This window comes from Mirounga angustirostris, unplaced genomic scaffold, assembly GCF_029215605.1.
Source record: "Mirounga angustirostris isolate CCGP_5_RB_7025 unplaced genomic scaffold, mMirAng1.0.hap1 SCAF_1, whole genome shotgun sequence".
Classification (NCBI taxonomy): Eukaryota; Metazoa; Chordata; class Mammalia; order Carnivora; family Phocidae; genus Mirounga; species Mirounga angustirostris.
Window position 1 is genome coordinate 59365900 of NW_026991709.1, and position 17573 is coordinate 59383472.

Below are 17573 nucleotides of genomic sequence, written 5' to 3' on the forward strand. Positions count from 1 at the left end.
AAATGGGATGCTTTGCTATATAAACCATCCTTGGAAAGAGGCAGGAAGCCATTGGTTACTGAAGGAAAAGCCCTAGATGGCTAAGGGGAAAGCAATAGAAAGAAAATAGCTCTACCTGGTCAGCTGAGCAGCCCAGGTAGAAAGCAAAGAGAAGTATAGCCTACTTACTCCTCCTGCCTTGCGTCATTGCTGGGGAAGTCTGCAGCCACCCAGGATCAGGTCTTCTGGGCTCTCCCCAGCTGCACAGTGTCGTTGTGGCATTGGGAATTTGCTGTGGCTTCGTAAGATTATGGGGATATGCTTCAGCAAGCCAAAAAAGTCACAAACAAAATTCAGGAGAGAAAAAAAAAAGTACAAAAACAGCTGATCTTACTAGAGGAGCTCTTGGCATTTGCCTACATATGCCACAATTTTCTTTGGTATTTCCTGGTTCTGTGATCAGAAAAATTATCGTATCATGTTTATTATTGTTGTTTTTTTCAGGTGGTGAGGGGTGGTACAGGGAGGCCAAACACTGTAGGAGTTTTGGGGCATAGCAATGTAAAGATTACTTCTCCCACTTGTTTGAAGGCTTTCCAGGACATCACAAGGTTAGAAAGTTTCTTCTTCAGAATACTGAAGATACACAGAAATCATATACAGGGAAAAATGGCCATAGTCTTTCTGGATTGGGAAAGTGAAAAACTTTTTAACACAGTAACAGATATGGAACAAAGCAAACTGCATCTGAATAAACCCGAATGTTAATATAGCTGCATAAAATTCAAGTGTGAAAGACTTATAAAGACACTCTATAAATTAAGATACCCTATTTAGAATACAAATAGACATTAATAAGTATATACACATATTAAATAATCAGAGGGAGGCAGCAGTTAACTGGATTTTTAAATTATAAAAAAATAGAATATAATAAATTAATAAAAGTTTGCATTAATGCTGATCCTCTTTTATGTAAAAATAAAATTAATATAAAAATGTAAAGTGGAGTTGCGTCTCTGTGTGTGTACATGTGCGTATATATATGTATATCTGCACAAAGTATTACTGACTGACACTGAAAGGTGATATGCTGCATAGAAATCAAAACTTTGAATTATTTTAAATTGGGCATTTAAAATATCAGCATTAACCTGGCATGTTTTTTTCTCTTTTTTTATACATTTAATTTTCAGGTTCTGTTTTAAAGCATGAAAAGAAAGACAAATTGGAAAAACATTGCATATTAGTATATATTTTGTAAAATAATCCCTCCGCATTTATTAAAATATTTAGTTCTCAAAAGAAAAAAAAAACCAAAACGGCTAATTGCATTTTTTTTTTTAAGCCTTTCCAAGACAAGTTCAGTTCTGAGTCAAGAACAAGTATGAGAAATTTCACCTCAAAATGAAATCTGTTTGGCTAGTTATAAAGGCCTGAAAAACGAGATTACCTCCATCTTAACTATAACAAACAGCTAATGAATAAATATATTCTGGCAAGAATTGATCAGAATTGCAAAGCCTGGGAGGGTCATCGCAGACTTGAGAAAGGTAACCAAGTGAAGAAACATCAAACGGAGTTTATGGAGATAAAGCCCTTCTGAAAAATGTAAAGTGTTAACAATCACTGACAGGAAAGAATATACTTCAACAGCAGTGGCAACAACAAAACAAAACAAAACAGCCCCAAACAACTGGAAACACATATCTCCAGAAGCAAAATATGACTGCTTATTAGGCAAGAGGAGAACCTACTTCTTTGTCATTCCCTTTGGAAGCCAGGCTTAAAAAAAAAAAAAAAAAAAAAAAAAAGGTTGCACAAAAGATACATGTGTTCCTTTTCTGGTATTATTACAGGCCCACCTAGATTTAGCTTTCGATTCCAGATGAGATCAGGCATGTTCAGACTAGCACATCTTTGCTCTGCAGGCACAGAGCTGCTATCATTTCACTGGCAAATTCTCGTATCCCCAAATTTATGCACAATAGATGCCCTTAAAAATCTGCAAATTTCCTACTTCAGCCAAATACCTCATTGAGTTAATTTTTTTTCCTAATTTACTTTGCTACTATTAAGCCGAAAAGTTAAGGCAAGCGACTCCTATAAGAAAGGAAAGTTGAATAGTACTTACCCTAAGTATACTGTGCAAGCCTTATTGGGGGAATCTACTTTGGCTCTATGATTTTTAGGAGGGAGTCCAGGTCTAAACTCAGCTCTCACCCTTTTCCCTTCTGGAAAACTGAGTAGGCTCACTGAAGGTAGCTCTGAGAAAGATCATACAAATCAACAGCCTTACCTGTGGCCATTCAGAAGACTGCACTTTGGTGTGTGTTTAAAACTATGAATAAAGTCAGAGACAGCGCATGCTCAGCAGGCAATTTAAAAATATTTATAACATTGTTGTTTCAAAAACAAATTTCCTCAAACAAAGCAAAACTCACATTTCTTATCCATGCCAAGTTTAACGTTCTGAGACAAAGCTGTTTTGGAGTTTTCCGCTGGGGGAAAAAAAGGCTTCTAAAATTTTTTGTTGAACGAAAAATAGTTCTCCCTTCCCTTTTGGGTACTCTTAAAGGGGTGGAATAAATTTCCCTCCAAGTTTCAACAGAACTCACCTCTGGCTGAGATAAGCATTAGAAATTTAAGGTCTGTGAAAAATCATTTTAGAGAAAGTAACAAGGAACTAAGAACTATGGGTTTAAAGAATGTAATAGTTATCTAAACGTTCAGAGCAGTCTAGCTTGTTACTGTATAAAAAAAAAATCCTGATACAAACAGGATATATCATGTCATGTATAGATAGGGTATACCATGATGAGAATAATGTATAGGCAACTAACCATTTACACACCTAGAGAAGTTATGTTTTTCTTTTGCTCACTAAAATCTGAACTCTCCAAAACTGAAAAAGAAATACATCAAAAATTTAGGAGAAATCCTGTAATAATGTTATTTTAATTCCTCTGTTTTATATAGGAAGCATGGAGGGAAGGCAATCACATATCAATTGGCTAAACAGCAAGTTACGCAAAATAAAAATTTGATTAACTATGATTCTCAAAGTACTTAATGCAGCAGGAATGCCTGTGTTACCCCTGCCTGGCAATTTCTCTCTTTCTCATCCTTGAGGATCCCCAGGTATTCCATTTCACCATCTATCACCAAACCCTGCACAGCCCACAGATCTCACAGATCTTACTGAAATCTCCCACTTAATTCTGAAGTCTCTGAATGACTTTCAGCCCTTGCTCTACTTTCCAGGGGTGCTCAGCTGACCTCACAAAAGCTCCACAGAAACATCGTTCAGGATCTCTGATGCTTTCAAACTCAACAGAGGGTGCCAAAAAAAAAAAAAAAAAAAAAAAGCCAACGATTAAAAAAAAGTTTATTAAAGTGAAACTAGGAGTGCAGATTTGAAGAAGTTGCTTCTACTTTTATTTCCCTCTGAACTCAGCACAGGTGTTTCCTAACTCACACTGCCGTGCATACTGATGAAGGGAGGGTTAAGTGAAGGTGAGGGAGTGGGCCAAGGGCCGACCAGCAGGCATTTAGGATCTCTAGCCTCCTGTGTTAATGGACGTGTTTAAAAATGGACCCCCCAAAAAGCCTAGAATGAGGTTTCTTTTTGGCAAATGATTAAACCAGTATACTGAAATAATTAAAGCTTTGTCCTTAAATAAAGCATCAGATCAACAGAACAAAAACAAAGATAAAAATGCACACACATATGCATGCGCGTGCACACACACTCTCTCACACACGCAGATACACAAAAGTAGCGGGTGAGGGGAGAAGGAAATTAAATAAAAGAAAACAAACAGAGTCCTAACAGGCCATTCTCCGAAAAGGAATCTAAATAAAAAGTCATATGATATCTGATAGTGCAGGACACGTCGCCAAGAACTGGAGCGGATTGCCTACAGGAAGAAAGGGCCAGTGTATTCCAGCTCAAAGAGCTTTTCTTTCCTCCTCCTCTATTTTTTTTCCCTTTTCTCCTCGACTGTGAATGTGTTACTCTCAGGTCAGATCCACGAAGAATCCCAGAATGACAGCTATTACCTTTCACTGTACTCTTGGCGGCACAACTAGCTGATAGGAGCTGCCTGAGTTGGGATCAAGAGGGGCTAGTGCAGCTTTCAGTAACAGCCTCTTACCATACCCCTTCTGCCCCTTCCATAGACCCCCTTGGTCCCATAAAAAAAGAGAGCAAAAAAAAAAAAAAAAAAGCAAAAAAACCCAAAACAAAACAAAAACCAAAAATGTAAGCACAGCAGCCCACAGCAACAAAAGAGTTCAGGGGAAAAAAATCAGAAACAAGCCAAAGGGGGGATGCTCTTGCCTTCAATATAAAACTTTTTAAAGGCCAAGCTTCTTTTTTCTTATTTTGATTACTTTCTTTTTAAAGATCCTTTTCTCCTGAAGCACTATTGGAAGCATTAAAAATCTGTACAAAAAGACAGAAAAGTCTGGAAGCAATACAAGAATTTTCCTGAAGAAAACACACAACTATAAGAAGGGAGCTACCCTAAAAAATTTTGGATTTGTCAAAAGTTCCCCTAAATCTAATGTCTTTCAGTGAGTTCAAGTGGCCACCTAGCTCTTGTTTTTTTCTCTGAGGGTCATTACTGAGGCAACACATACACAGTAAGGTTTCCCGAAAAGACTCCTTGTTATCAAGTTACTTCAAACATAAGGCACTCACACCTCCCAGCCAGAAGGGTTTACTGACTAGTAGACATCACACTCTGCCCTGATATGTGTTACACTCTTAAGAAGCAGTTACATAAATGCATTCTAAAAATATGGAAAAATGTATATATCTATATTTTCCCTACAGTTTTTCTCCCCAGGGAGAGGAATAGAGTATATTTTCAGTGAATGGAAAAAAAGAAAAGAAAGAAAAGAGTTTCTGAATCTTGAAACAACTGTTGTAGCTCATTTTCACTTAGTAAAACAGTTATCTGTACTTTGGTACTGTACATAATATATATTTAAGCATTTTTCTGGTGCTTTTGCATTTTTCCCCTCATTCAGTTTTATGTTTATTATGTATCTTAGGAAGATTTCCAAATGACAGTCAAGATACAAATGCATTAGGGGGAGAACTTTTAGAAAGAAAACATTTTCTTGAGTTTATAATTCAAGAATATTAGAATAAAGATATAAATCCATTTATAAACGATGGAATTGTTTAGTACATTTTGCACATACAGTTCACACGCTGATTTCTTTTTCTTTTTGTCGGAGCATTAATTTGAAAATGATAAGCATTCTGGAATGTTTGCTACAAACACAAATTCATGGTAAAAATATACAAGCAGAGGCAAAAAATCAAGTGGAGAACACAAAGCTACATGGCAATCAGAATCATAGAAAAATCTCTGTCTAGACTACATTTCGCTTGAACTAGTGTATCATGGATGGGGCAAGTAATCTCTCTGGGGGTTTTTGTCATTTACGTAATTAGATGGAAACAAAAATAAAATACAAGTATCTGCTCCTTTAGTACCTTTTCTTAATAACTGACAAGTGACACAGGCGGTACCTTTTAAACAGATGGATGCAAGAACTTGTGAGGCTGGATGAACTAATGCACCCCATTGGTATTTGGGGAGCCCAAATTCTTTAACTTTTTACCCAAGTGGCAAAAGTAGAAGATGTTCTCGCCACTACATTGATTATTTGGTGTACTCTCATTCTCTCCTCCACAGGATTTTGGGGACCCAGAAGGGGTAAAGAGATGATAAGAGAAGATGCATCCTGAGCAACTTTTATTGTGAGTAAAAAAAAAAAAAAAATAGCATAGAGTGAGCATAAGAACAGTTGGATTTAGAAAGATTAAAAGAGGAGAAAAGAGCAACATATCCAACTTCATTAGTCTTTTTCCTTTTTATTTTTTATGTATATATATTGGGCTGATGGGGAGAAAAGATAACTGGATTTCTTTTGAATGTCTTTGTGTCTTTATAGAGTGAATGTTCTGTTCCTGTCTCTTTCTTTTTAGGCGAAAAACTAATAAAAATAGAAAAACATATATCAGACATTAAGCTCACTCCCCCCCCCCCCTTCCCTTTGTAAAGAACTCTTTGTTCTCTAGTGAAAATGCTGAAAAATCCCCGGGCAGCTACTCCCTGAAACAAGTGCAAAACACTTAGAGGCTTTTGGGCTGGCTGGGAGCCAGGAACCCTCCCGCTGTCTGGTTAGAAGAGGAAAAAAAGAAGAGAGAGGGAGAGGGAGAGAGGGGAAGAGAGATGGGGGGGCAGAGGGAGAGAGAGAGAGAGAGAGAGAGGGAGGGGGGAGAGAGAGAGAAGGGAAGAGAGAGAGAGAGAGAAATTGGAGCTTCCTTTAATAGACATAGGAAGCAACGTTTTTTTTCTTTTTCTTTTTTTTCAAAACTGGCGGTCAAGCGTTAAGTAACTCCCGTCCAAATCCACCTGCTAGAAATGAACTTGGGTAACCCCCCAGGGGTGCACAAAGACAGGGAAGACAGTAACATACTCCATACTCTTTCCCACCCCCCGTTGTACTGCTTCCATTCTTTCTGCTCCCATACACAAATGCCCACAGATCTCACGCCACCCCCCTTACCCCCCAACAACAAACACAGCGAAATACATGCTCCCTCAGTCTCCTAAAAAAAAAAAAAAAAGGCTTTTCCATCTCGGTTGCGACACAGTGATAAGGGGTAGCGAACATCTCATACCTGGTGTGAATGCTAATCAGTCAGGAGTTCTCCTTTTCCCAAGACAGGGAACTGTTTCCTTCCAAATTTATTAGAACCTCCTCCACTGCCTCTTTGAAAAACCTTCTTTGTCACCCTCTCCCAAGTCCCGATACTTCTTTAAAAAAAAAATGGCTTCGGAGCTCCTTCTATTCTTGATATTGATTCTCTCTCTCTCCCCCCACCCCTCCTCCTCTCTCCTGTCTGTGTCTCTTCTGAGTGGTCTATTGATAAGTCCCTGGAGGCACTGGGTCAGCCTGCCCGTAGGAAACCAGACACAATGCACAAATCTCCGAGTGCCATTCTGCCATCAGCAAGCAGACCACGTTTAGGAGAGAGAGAGAGGAAAAAAAAAACAGTAGAGCAAGAGACAGAGAGAGAGAGAGAGAGAGAGACCAACCGAAGGAGGGAGAGAGAGACCGAGAGAGGAAGAGAGAGGGGGGAGAGAGGGAGGGGGGGAGAGAGAGAGAGGAAGAGAGAGAGAGAGAGAGAGAGAGACACGGAAGGAGAGAGAGAGAGTGTGAGAAAAAGACTGATTGGAACAGGAGGGAGGGAGAGAGAGAAAGGGAGAGGGAGAGAGAGCGCGAGGGAGAGCGACACTGCCAGTCAGGTTAATCATCCCTACTTTAATTAGCTGTTCGGCTTAGACATAAAACAATTGAATTTGAATGATCTGTCAGCAGGCTCGGCTGAACCAAAGGGGAAAAGCGAATATTACAAAAAGACTGTTGGTGTGTTCTGATAAGCAATACGGCTCGTACTGACAAATCCTCAAAGGGGGAACTATTAAAACTTACAACTAAACAAAAAGTGCAAATGCAAATGGCACTAGATAGAGGTCTTTAAAAAAATGGAGTTTCCCCCCCTAGTTTTATGAACGGTCGATATTTATGTGCAGGTGCCAACATATTAGGGTCTGCGTGTAATGTGTGAAAGTTTATTAACGACGGTCTAGGAGTGTAGCAGACAGATGCTGCAGAGAACAAGACAGGTACAGTCAGATGCCGAGTCTAGATCTTGGAGGGAGATGGATGCTGGAAGAGGCACCGTGGCAAGAGATCAGCACAGACAAAGTCAGTGGGCAGACAGGCAGACAGATTTTAGGCACGGCACGATCTCGTCTAAAAAGGCAAAAGTTCTGATGCAATAATAGGTGCAAAACAATCCATCCATCCTCTCTCCCGGGAGCACTCTAAGGTACAGTTAAAATGGATTAATCTTTGTGACAAACAGAGCTGGCAAGGCAGACTATGGCAGACATCGAAGGCGATTCACAGACCCAGAGAATACCAGAGCCGGAAAGAGCCACGGAGATCAATCTCCCCAGTGACCTCATTTAGCAGACGAGGAAACTGAGGCCCAGAGACTCAGGCTAATAAATCACAAAGGCAGTAGCAAGGTCGACACTGGAACCCAGGGCCCGAGCGGGCCACCAGGCTGGTGCTCTTTCTATCGTACCAGCTAACCTCCAGGTTTCTGCACAGACCCTGGCCCAACAGGTATGGCTATCAACCTTGTCTCCAGAATAACAAGAGTCCTCCATCTCTGTAGTCAGTGCACGAACCTCCAGTTTCTAAAATGTCTAAATAGCTACATGGAAATATTTTCTTGTCCATTTTGAATTCTAGGGATAGGGATTTAAGTCTTACTTCAGTCTCAGAGCAAAGCAGAAAAATATAGCATTGTAGAGGCCCCGTCTTAGCAACACATAGCCTGGTCCTGCCACATTCCCAGCTAAAGAAGGCCAGTGGATCCATCTACAAAGACCTCTCCCAGAGTCTGCAGTTCTCTGTGTATATCATCTGCTATATGTCACCATGTAGGAAGATGTCGTTCTTTCCTACAACTCATTTTTAAAATATAGGCACACTGTGGGTGAAAGAGATTGAGGCTTACAGCCTACAATGCCCTTTAAATCACTGATGAGATTTGTTACCTGCAAGATTAGCTGTGGGCAACTTTTCCTGTATATTTCGATTGAAATGAGCTTCTAAAATAGGAAATTTGGGGAAATGGCATTATCTGCCCACATAGTCGATGGTATCTTTTTGGGGGGGAGGACACATATGATCAGATTCAGTAAGTAAGGCTCTCCCTCTTGACAACAGATAATTGAAGGTACATTTTTTTTTAAAGGGGGGAAAGAGGTGCTTATGAAGAGAACAGTGCCATCAGATGTTACTGGAGAGATTAAGTCTCTTGTCCTAAAACAAGAATCATGGTGTATATAAAAGCAAAAACTCCTCAGTCACACTTCAGTGACGATGTTGCTACTCAGGGTGGAACAAGAAAACTGCAAGAAATGTCAGGCACCTGAGCCCACCGGAGGGCAAGTAAGCTGAGAGGCCCCATAGCCAGAGTCATTTAGCTTATTTGCACATCAACTGCTTTAACAATGGCTGCTGTGACCTGTCTGAAACACATAGTCCACAGTCCATCAATTTAGGGGGAGGAGGGACCACTGCTTTTGACATTGGTGGGTCCTCCTGCACGTCTCAAATCACCTGATAGGCAAGAACCCAGAGCAGAGCAGTGAGGTGCTCAGTAAATTCGTGCTGGGTGAACAGGGTGAAAATGGGAATGAGCTTTGGAGTGAAACAGATCTTTGTAACATTGCAGAAGTCATGGCCACGCTCAGAGCCTCAGTTTCCCTATGCGTAAAAGGTGGTAATATTAATCCCATAAGGTTTTCTTGAGCATGACATGAGCTCACATATATAAAGTCCATGGATGGTATTACATGGTAATTACTATTGAGGCAGGCATAAAATGAGGGTGTAAATAAATAAAACTGCATACTCTGGATGTGCTGAGTGGGTTATATTCAAAGCATGTAGGTTCAGGACAGGAATACTCACAGCATAGCAAGGATCTAATACACAGATTTCTATTAGAAAAGGTTGGCAGGAGAGATTATCAAGTTTAGAATCCAAAAGTTCTAGAATTTAAACTTCAAAGATCATCTGAGGACTGTTTGATCTCTTCCTACCCAGATGTCGGTATATTTCCCAGCTCATAATAATAACCAACATATTACCAAGTACTTGATTTGTGCTAAGCACTCTGCTAAGTACTTTACATTTGTGTCCTACTTTAGTGTCACAGCAACCCGAAGAATTAGGCACAATGTAGCCTCATTTCATAGAAAAGGAAACCGAGGAATACAAGGGTTAGGTCACGTGTTCAAGAGCTCACAGCTAGTAAGGGTGGAACTGGGGAGGAAATCCAGGCAATCTGACTCTGAAGCCCATACCCTCAGCCATGATGCTGGGGTTGGGGGGGGGCACACGGTAGGTCTTACTCAGTAACTATGTGTTGAATAAATGAGCAAGTGCATAGAACACCAGTGTGTTGATTTCATTAAAAAGTAAGTGGAAATCTGTGCACAATCACTGGAGAGAATCTTGTGCTCGGATTATCCAATCTGTACCTGTATCTATTCGGCAGCTCACTTCAGGTGGCAGCCCTTCCTCAGAAGCCAGGGTGAGCCATGTCCCTGTGTGGTGTTGAAAATGGATGAGGCGAAGATTGCTGCCTATGACCACCCAGGGCATTTAAATATCTGACGGCATTTTCAGCACTTTGAGGGTAGTGTTAGCACACGGGTTATTAATTGGCTTAATTCCAGTTCGGATAATTACATCGTGTCTCTTTAATTTTTCCCCGACTATGCCATTCTTCATTTCCTGTCACAAATGTGCTCTTTAAAAAAGCATGTGAAGACACAAAAACATATAGTTATATTTAAGGTTTGCATAGTAATATAGGGTGTTCTTTTTTTTCTAAATGATTACTGTATAGTGGCCATGTAATAAATGAATGGGCAAAAGAATTGAAGTCATTGCAAAATAAAGATAACTAGTTGAAGCTAATGTTTGAAATAAACAGATTTTTAAACCATTTCCTTGGTGACAGGATTCCAATCATATATTTTTTTTTCTCGTGGGCAGATATTTCAAGAGCTGATGACCTGCTCATGATAAGCCGATTTCCCTATACTATATAGTTTCTAGCATAAAAAAAAAAATAGCAATGAAAACTTATCTTTTAAAGTAGAAAGTAACACTAGGTTCTGAATGGTATAGTATACTGAACTCATGGGTTTTAGAATGTCATTAATACAGTTATTAGACCCTGACTTATTTGGCAGGTTTTTTCTTTGCCAAACATATTACTAGAATAATCTTCAAATTATAGGAGGAAAGGACAAAGGATCCTAACTTAATAAGCTTAGGAAAGTTTGACGGTTATAAACACACACAACCCTTCTTCTTTTCTCAAAGAATTCTTGCTCTTTGAAACACCGACTGTGTCTACATGAGATTGAAGAAAATCTCCTGCAGGCATGTATTTGAATCATGTGCACAAATAGTTGAATGTATCCGTGGTAGAGCACGGCTTATTAGTCCTTTTCAGTGTTCATTTGTATGAACAAGTCACCAAATATAGGGAGTGTAGAAAGTTGAGAGAATAAAGGGTTAATTTATTTACTATGCATGAGAGTTTCTAGACCTTTGCTTCTTTGGCTTTTAGTTCAAAATTCCATGCATACTCTGCACATAATAATAAATGCCATAATTCAATGTATGCCACAATTTGATTTACTTTCAAGCACCTTTTCTGGTTCAGCTCTCAAAGCTTTCCTTCCTATAAACTTCCTCCAAATTATTCTTTGTGGCCCTCAGTGAATCATCATTTAAAATTGGTGTTTGTGGGATAACTCTAATGCTGTGGAGAGATTTGTATCAAACTAGCCCTATTTCCTTTTGAGAATCAGTGGTCACGTTCCATGCCCTTATCTGAGAAGAAGACAAATTGAAAAAAAAAAGGAATAAAACCCCGGGCCTTTGCCACCTCTTTGACCCCTGTAATGACAGCAATCACTCAGTGATTGTCCTCTAGTTTGTCACTCATGCCCTGAGACTGAGCTCTCTGGGACAAGGTCTTTACACCCTGCTTGGCTTGTGTAACGTTACTGCCCAGGGTCGCACCTGCCCATGGTGGTAGACGGTATCTCAGGAGAGCTGGCAGCAACGACTGTTCTTAGTTCTTCATGTGCAATTACAATGTATTCTTTCTGCGCTTCACGTGTCCAATATGTACGAGACTGGTGATTTGATGCTTCAACTAAAGCAATACTATTGGATAGGTTATTTAAGAATTAAATAGCAAAATCACTTGTATTGGTGATTTTTCTAACCTCGCCACGATTTTTACAGCAAGAAGTCCTCAGACTGCACATTCTAAATTCAAAATTTAAGTGAATTTTGAATTCAAAAGAAAAGTGAACAAGATTTATTCCTAATATTAGAGATGGTAAGCAAGTTCTTGCCTTTAAATTGAAATATCATCTAGAAACAGGTGGATAGATTTAAGGAAGCACAGACTCTTAGACATAGGAAGTATTTAGGAGATTCTCTGGTTCTGTCAGTTTACCGAGAAGAGCTGAAACATTCTCCAGAGACATTTTGTCAGACAAGCTTAAGGTCACACAACTTGGTGGAAGCAAAACTAGTACTGGAACGCAGTTCTTCTGTTTCCTGGTGTCACGTCCTCTTCTTTGTTAAAGAACCTCTTAAATACTCATGCCGAGAAAGAAGTACCATATTCTTAATGTAGTGTGAGAAACACATGACAAAGGGACTATGGTAGGCTGAATAATGACCCCACAAAAAACTACCCATGTCCTAACCCCCAGAAACTATGAATGTTACCTTATATGGCAAAGGGGTTTTGCAGATGTGGTTAAATTAAGGATACTAAGATGGGGAGATTATCCTGTACTATCTAGGTAGGCTCTAAATGTAATCACAGGGGTTCATATAAGAGAGGGGCAGGAGGATGAGAGCTAGTTGTAGGAGATATGATGACAGAGACAAGAAGTTGGAGTTACTTGTGGAAGGGGTCATGAGCCAAGGAGTACAGATGGCCTCCAGAAGCTAGAAAAGGCAAGCTTCTTTTATTTTAATATATATTTACATATATTATATATACCATATATTTTATATATAATATATATTTTAATATATATATTTAGCATATATATGTATTTATATTATATATATTTAGCAGATGTATTACCTTGTTGATTCAAACTGAGCCTGTGATATAAGGACTTCTCACCAGTCTTCAGAAAAATATTGACTAGGATAGGTCAAGAATGGGTCTCTCTCTCTCTCTCTAGGAACATCCTTCTAGGATGACATGGAGAAATCCATCTAAAGATTATTGATTAATGGATCAGTTGTCTACAGATCCATCTAATCACATTTGCCCATGTCCAGTCTTATAGTGGCTCTTCACTGCTGGATTGGCAATCATACCTTCAAGTCAATCTACAATAGTAGGTTCTAGTTAGAAGCAAACTGAAGGGTTTTGCTGTCTAATTCTTAAGTGTCAGAAGATTTAAACTCATTCTATACAGTGAGGTGCCCTTTTACCAGCCCCTCTCCCGCCATTTGTTCAGCTCTTTCCCAGTGGCAGTCAGAAATGGAGAAAAGAATGAGGCATGAGGCAGCATCATGCAAAATAAACTTCCTTCTTATAAGACTATCTTGCCTTAATGTATCATTGCCATTCAGTTACTGCATACAATCTGTAGAACATGGCTCCTAACAGTACTCCTTGGCAACATAGCATTGCCTAGAAAATTGTTGGAAAAATAAATTCTTGGGCGAATCAGACACTCAGAGGTGGATATGTCAGTGACTATGTTTTAAAGATCCCTTTAGGTAATTTTAAAGCCTGGCTAAGAACCACTGTCATGGGGCAAATCTATGAGCCTTGGCAAGCCTGGTAAAAAACATGTGCTATGAGTGAGGTCACCTGCTCACCTGGGTATAACTGTGGCTCTGTCACCAGCAATGTGACCACAGATCATGTTCTCAGCCTATCTCCTCATCTACAAAGTGGGAATGATGATGTTGATGATAATAATAATAATAATAATAATAATAATAGCCCCCTGTCCATGCATAAGGCTAATGTAACACTTAATAAGATCATGAATATGAAAACATGTTGTAAGTGCAGGACCATCATTATGGAAGAAACATTAATTTGGATAGTGAGTGTTCTGAGACCAAGGTGTTTGGGATGTTGCCTTGCATTTTTACATTAGCTGGGGCTCTGAAGTAGTAAGAGTAAAAATTCAAGAAGCTCAAGATGCCAGGTCTCATTCTGCAAGCCAAAATGAAGGCTGGAAGTCTGTAGACATGTAAAGGATGAGGTATTGAATGGAAGAGCCACTGACGTTATTAGTTTCTGGAACTAAGTGCTCAATTTCTTGATTTGGAACTCCACCTTTCTATTCATCAGGTAGCAAAATTTAGTGACAGCTCTGAATTCTATATTGCCAATGAAGGCTTGTGGCTTCTGGGATTCAGAACCACACTTTATCAATTCCCAGTGACATTCAGTTTTAGTAAAGTGGCCCAAGATCTTCATTATTTCCATACCATATTTTTAAATATGTAAGATGCTCCAGGAAGCCAGCTCAAAGACAACTGATTTTATTCACAAAGTTCTCAACAGAAAAGACATAAATCTTGACAGGTGGGAAGGCCTATCTAGATCAGAATTGAAACTTGTTTAGGGGCACCTGGGTGGCTCAGTCAGTTAAGTGTCTGCCTTCTGCTCAGGTTATGATCCTGGGCTTCTGGGATAGAGACCCGGTCAGGCTCCCTGCTCAGTGGAGAGCCTGCTTTTCCCTCTCCCTCTGCCGCTCCCCTGCTTGTGTTCTTTCACTCTCTCTCGAATAAATAAAAATAAAATCTTAAAAAAAAAGAAACTTTTTAAAGATATCAAATCCTAAGCTCGTAGGGGGCTGGAAAAAACTCTGATACAACTAGATCAGACACAACCATGATTTTCATAGAAAATCATTAGGATTTTATCCAATCAGTAAGTATGGAAATTCTCAGAATTTACCAAGGATTCTGTATAAGTGGGGGGGAGGGGGGGAGAAACACTTTATAAAAGACAGCTAACCATCCTTTTTCTTTCTTGTTTGAAACCACAGCAGGTATGCCTTTTGGCTCGAGGGCTCTTCCACCTTCTGAAGATTTAAGTCTACAGGTCACACTTTGGCAACTCCTGTGTACCTTGCAGGACAGTTGTGGTGAGGCAAAGACTCTGGGTTGCTGTGTCCTCTGAGCCAGTCAAAATGTGAGCATCAGAAGCAGCTGCGCCTTTTAAGAGCTCTGTGTCCTTAAGGAAGTCACCTGCCCTTTTAAACTTAATAGATTTTCCGTTTGTAAAATGTGGATAATATGTGCCTTGCCAGTCTCACAAGTTGTTGAGATCACACACTGAGGATCACAAGGGATGATGTATCTAGAATGCTTTGTAAACTAAGGATCCTGTTTGCTTGGCATTACTGATGTTATTATTATTTACACTGTAGCAGAAGAGTAAAGGTAGGTACAGAAATGTTGGGCATGGTCGTTTGCATACTTTTAGACACTTAAGTCGTGCATACCTCCATGGTTTTCCTCTGAACTTACATGAATCTCTTTGTCAGGTTATGACTAAAGTGGTAACTAATAACGTTATTTCCTTTAAGTCCCTGTATGATCTCTGGGTTGATTATGATCACTTATACATTAAATAGAAACTGCTGCAGAATTTATTATGGGTGTATTCTGGCCAACTGTACTTTGAGCATATTCCCTGAGTAAGAACAAATTTAGCATTATAAAATTGAAGAAAGCATGGCATCCAAAGCTGGTATGGGGTAGTGAAAAATCTCTTCAAAGGCCATTCCTTGGTTTCTTTAACATCAAACATCTACTTAGAAATTATCTTGTAATTCAATGAGCATTCCTGAAGGAAAATTTGTTATAAAGCTACCAAGGCATTCAACATTTCAAAGGACAGGGACATGTACTCTGCCACAACGCAAATTTGAATTTCCAAATTGTCCTGTTTAAACAAATCTGTGACTCAAGTTCAGATGAAGATCTCATGGACTGTCGCTATTTTGGTGGCTATACGGATAGATGCTACCCAATCAGTGAGTCCTTCTAATGGAACAGAAATCAACTGTGTGGTATATTTTAATATAAATTATTAATATAACTGCAAAAAACACATGTGAGCTTGAACTGTTATTTAAGTCTTCAGTTGTTGTTCTGTGCAATTCCACTTTTTCTGTCATGTATCCTTAACTAGACGATAGGCTGCCTGAGGATAAACCCTGACTTTTACTTCTCAGAATTTCCCATTGCTTCCAGTACCAGTGGTTTATACATAGCATTTGCTTCCAACATATCTCTTGTTTAATTGGGTTCACTTCTCATTGGCTTTTCCTGGGGGCAATTAAGACACATAAGATGCCCATAGATAAATGCATCATTATCACTGAGGTAAAAGTTGTGATTCTTATTTTTTTTTTAATTATGCATTGGGCCACTTATTTTTCCCATGTGACACCTGACCTGACTAATTATGTAAGCGAATAGAAAAACATGATTCTCTTTTAAAGAGCTCACTTTCCGTGCAACGGCTTTAGGAATTCAGCTAATATGTCAAGGAGAGTCATTCGGTACAATGATGGTGATGGTGAGGCTCTAAGTACCACAGCTTTGATGGAAAATATTTTAAATTAAAGCAAGCTACCCATAAACTTACACAAACATAAATATGCACTCCCACAAACACAGATTTGCACATCCTTAAACTTAAATTAATGCAAAGAAAAGATATATTCTTTTGTTTTAGTGGAATACAAATGATGAAGACTAATAAAGGAATAAATAAAACACCAGGTAACCAAATCAATGTCTGCTCAATTCTGGTCAAGGAGGTGAAGCGAGGTTTCCCTTTGAGTCAGAGAATGTAGTGGATAAAAGGACGTGAATAGCTGGGGGGATTTCCTGAGGCCATTGCAGACCAGCTTACACACTGTTAAGAGGCTCATTTTCATGAGACTTTTGGTTGCATTTGTAACACTTGCTCTAGGTCCCCTAGAGCATTAAGTACCACATCACAGCACTACAAGAACAGGACTAACTGTGAGAAGGTACATTACAAGGTTCTTTTTCTTTCAGATCCAAATATCCAGGTGTTTATAGGTAGTTTCATGACCGCTTTTTTTCTCCTTTGTTCTTCCTTCTCCCCACCCCACCTCCAACCCCCACACTCCTTTCAAGCAGGACTGCGTGGAAGGGACTTTCTGTTTTTCAGTGAAAATCTAAATTCTTGTACTTTAAAAAAATGACCAACTGTAAAACCTGTGCATTAGTACAGTTAATTATTTCCATAGGTAGAACATATTTCATTAAAAACAAAAAACAAAAAACAAACAAACCTGGTCGGACTGCTAAATTTGTTCTAGGTTAAGGATTTAGCCACAATTTGGTAAGTATTTGTTCTCTATTAGGCTTGGTGCATATTAATTGGTACATATTTTAACATTTCACTACTGCATTAAATTATTAATAATTTGAAATTATTAGCTGGTACTGCCACCGTTTTCCCAAAGCAATGCTACCCATTTCTTCTAAGCTTGGTCCAAAGCACAAAGTCTGCAATCTGATTTGTCAAGGAAATACATGTGAAGTTCAGAAAAAGGATAGGAATCACCAAAAGAATGAGGTTAAATTTCAAAATGATTATGGAGAACAAAAGCTCGCTTAATCCTCACAGTAAATGTAAAAGATAGGTGTTCAGATTTTGTAGATGAAAAATCCGAGGCTCACAGAGGTTAAGTAACTTCCTCAACGTGCACAGTTTAGAGGCGGCAGAGCTGTGTGTCAAACCCTCATCTGTCTGACAAAGCCTGTTCTCTTTTCTTTTTCTTTTTTTTTTTAAAGATCTTATTTATTTGTCAGAGTGAGAGAGAGAGAGAGAGAGCACAAGCAGGGGGAGC

The 17573-nt window shown here is 39.2% G+C and overlaps 1 protein-coding gene across 10 annotated transcripts in view; it reads right to left on the reverse strand.

Moving 5' to 3' along the window:
* Positions 1-17573, reverse strand: part of ZBTB20 (zinc finger and BTB domain containing 20) — a 307719-nt gene that overhangs the window by 134020 nt on the left and 156126 nt on the right. For 2 of the 10 annotated variants that reach the window (XM_054504220.2, XM_045902909.3), the window contains exon 1: positions 6686-7157. The exons of the other annotated variants lie outside the window; for them this stretch is intronic. The gene's annotated coding sequence lies outside the window, so the exon portion shown is untranslated. Of the gene's footprint in view, positions 1-6685; positions 7158-17573 lie in introns of those variants that run through there. 10 annotated transcript variants of the gene reach the window in all.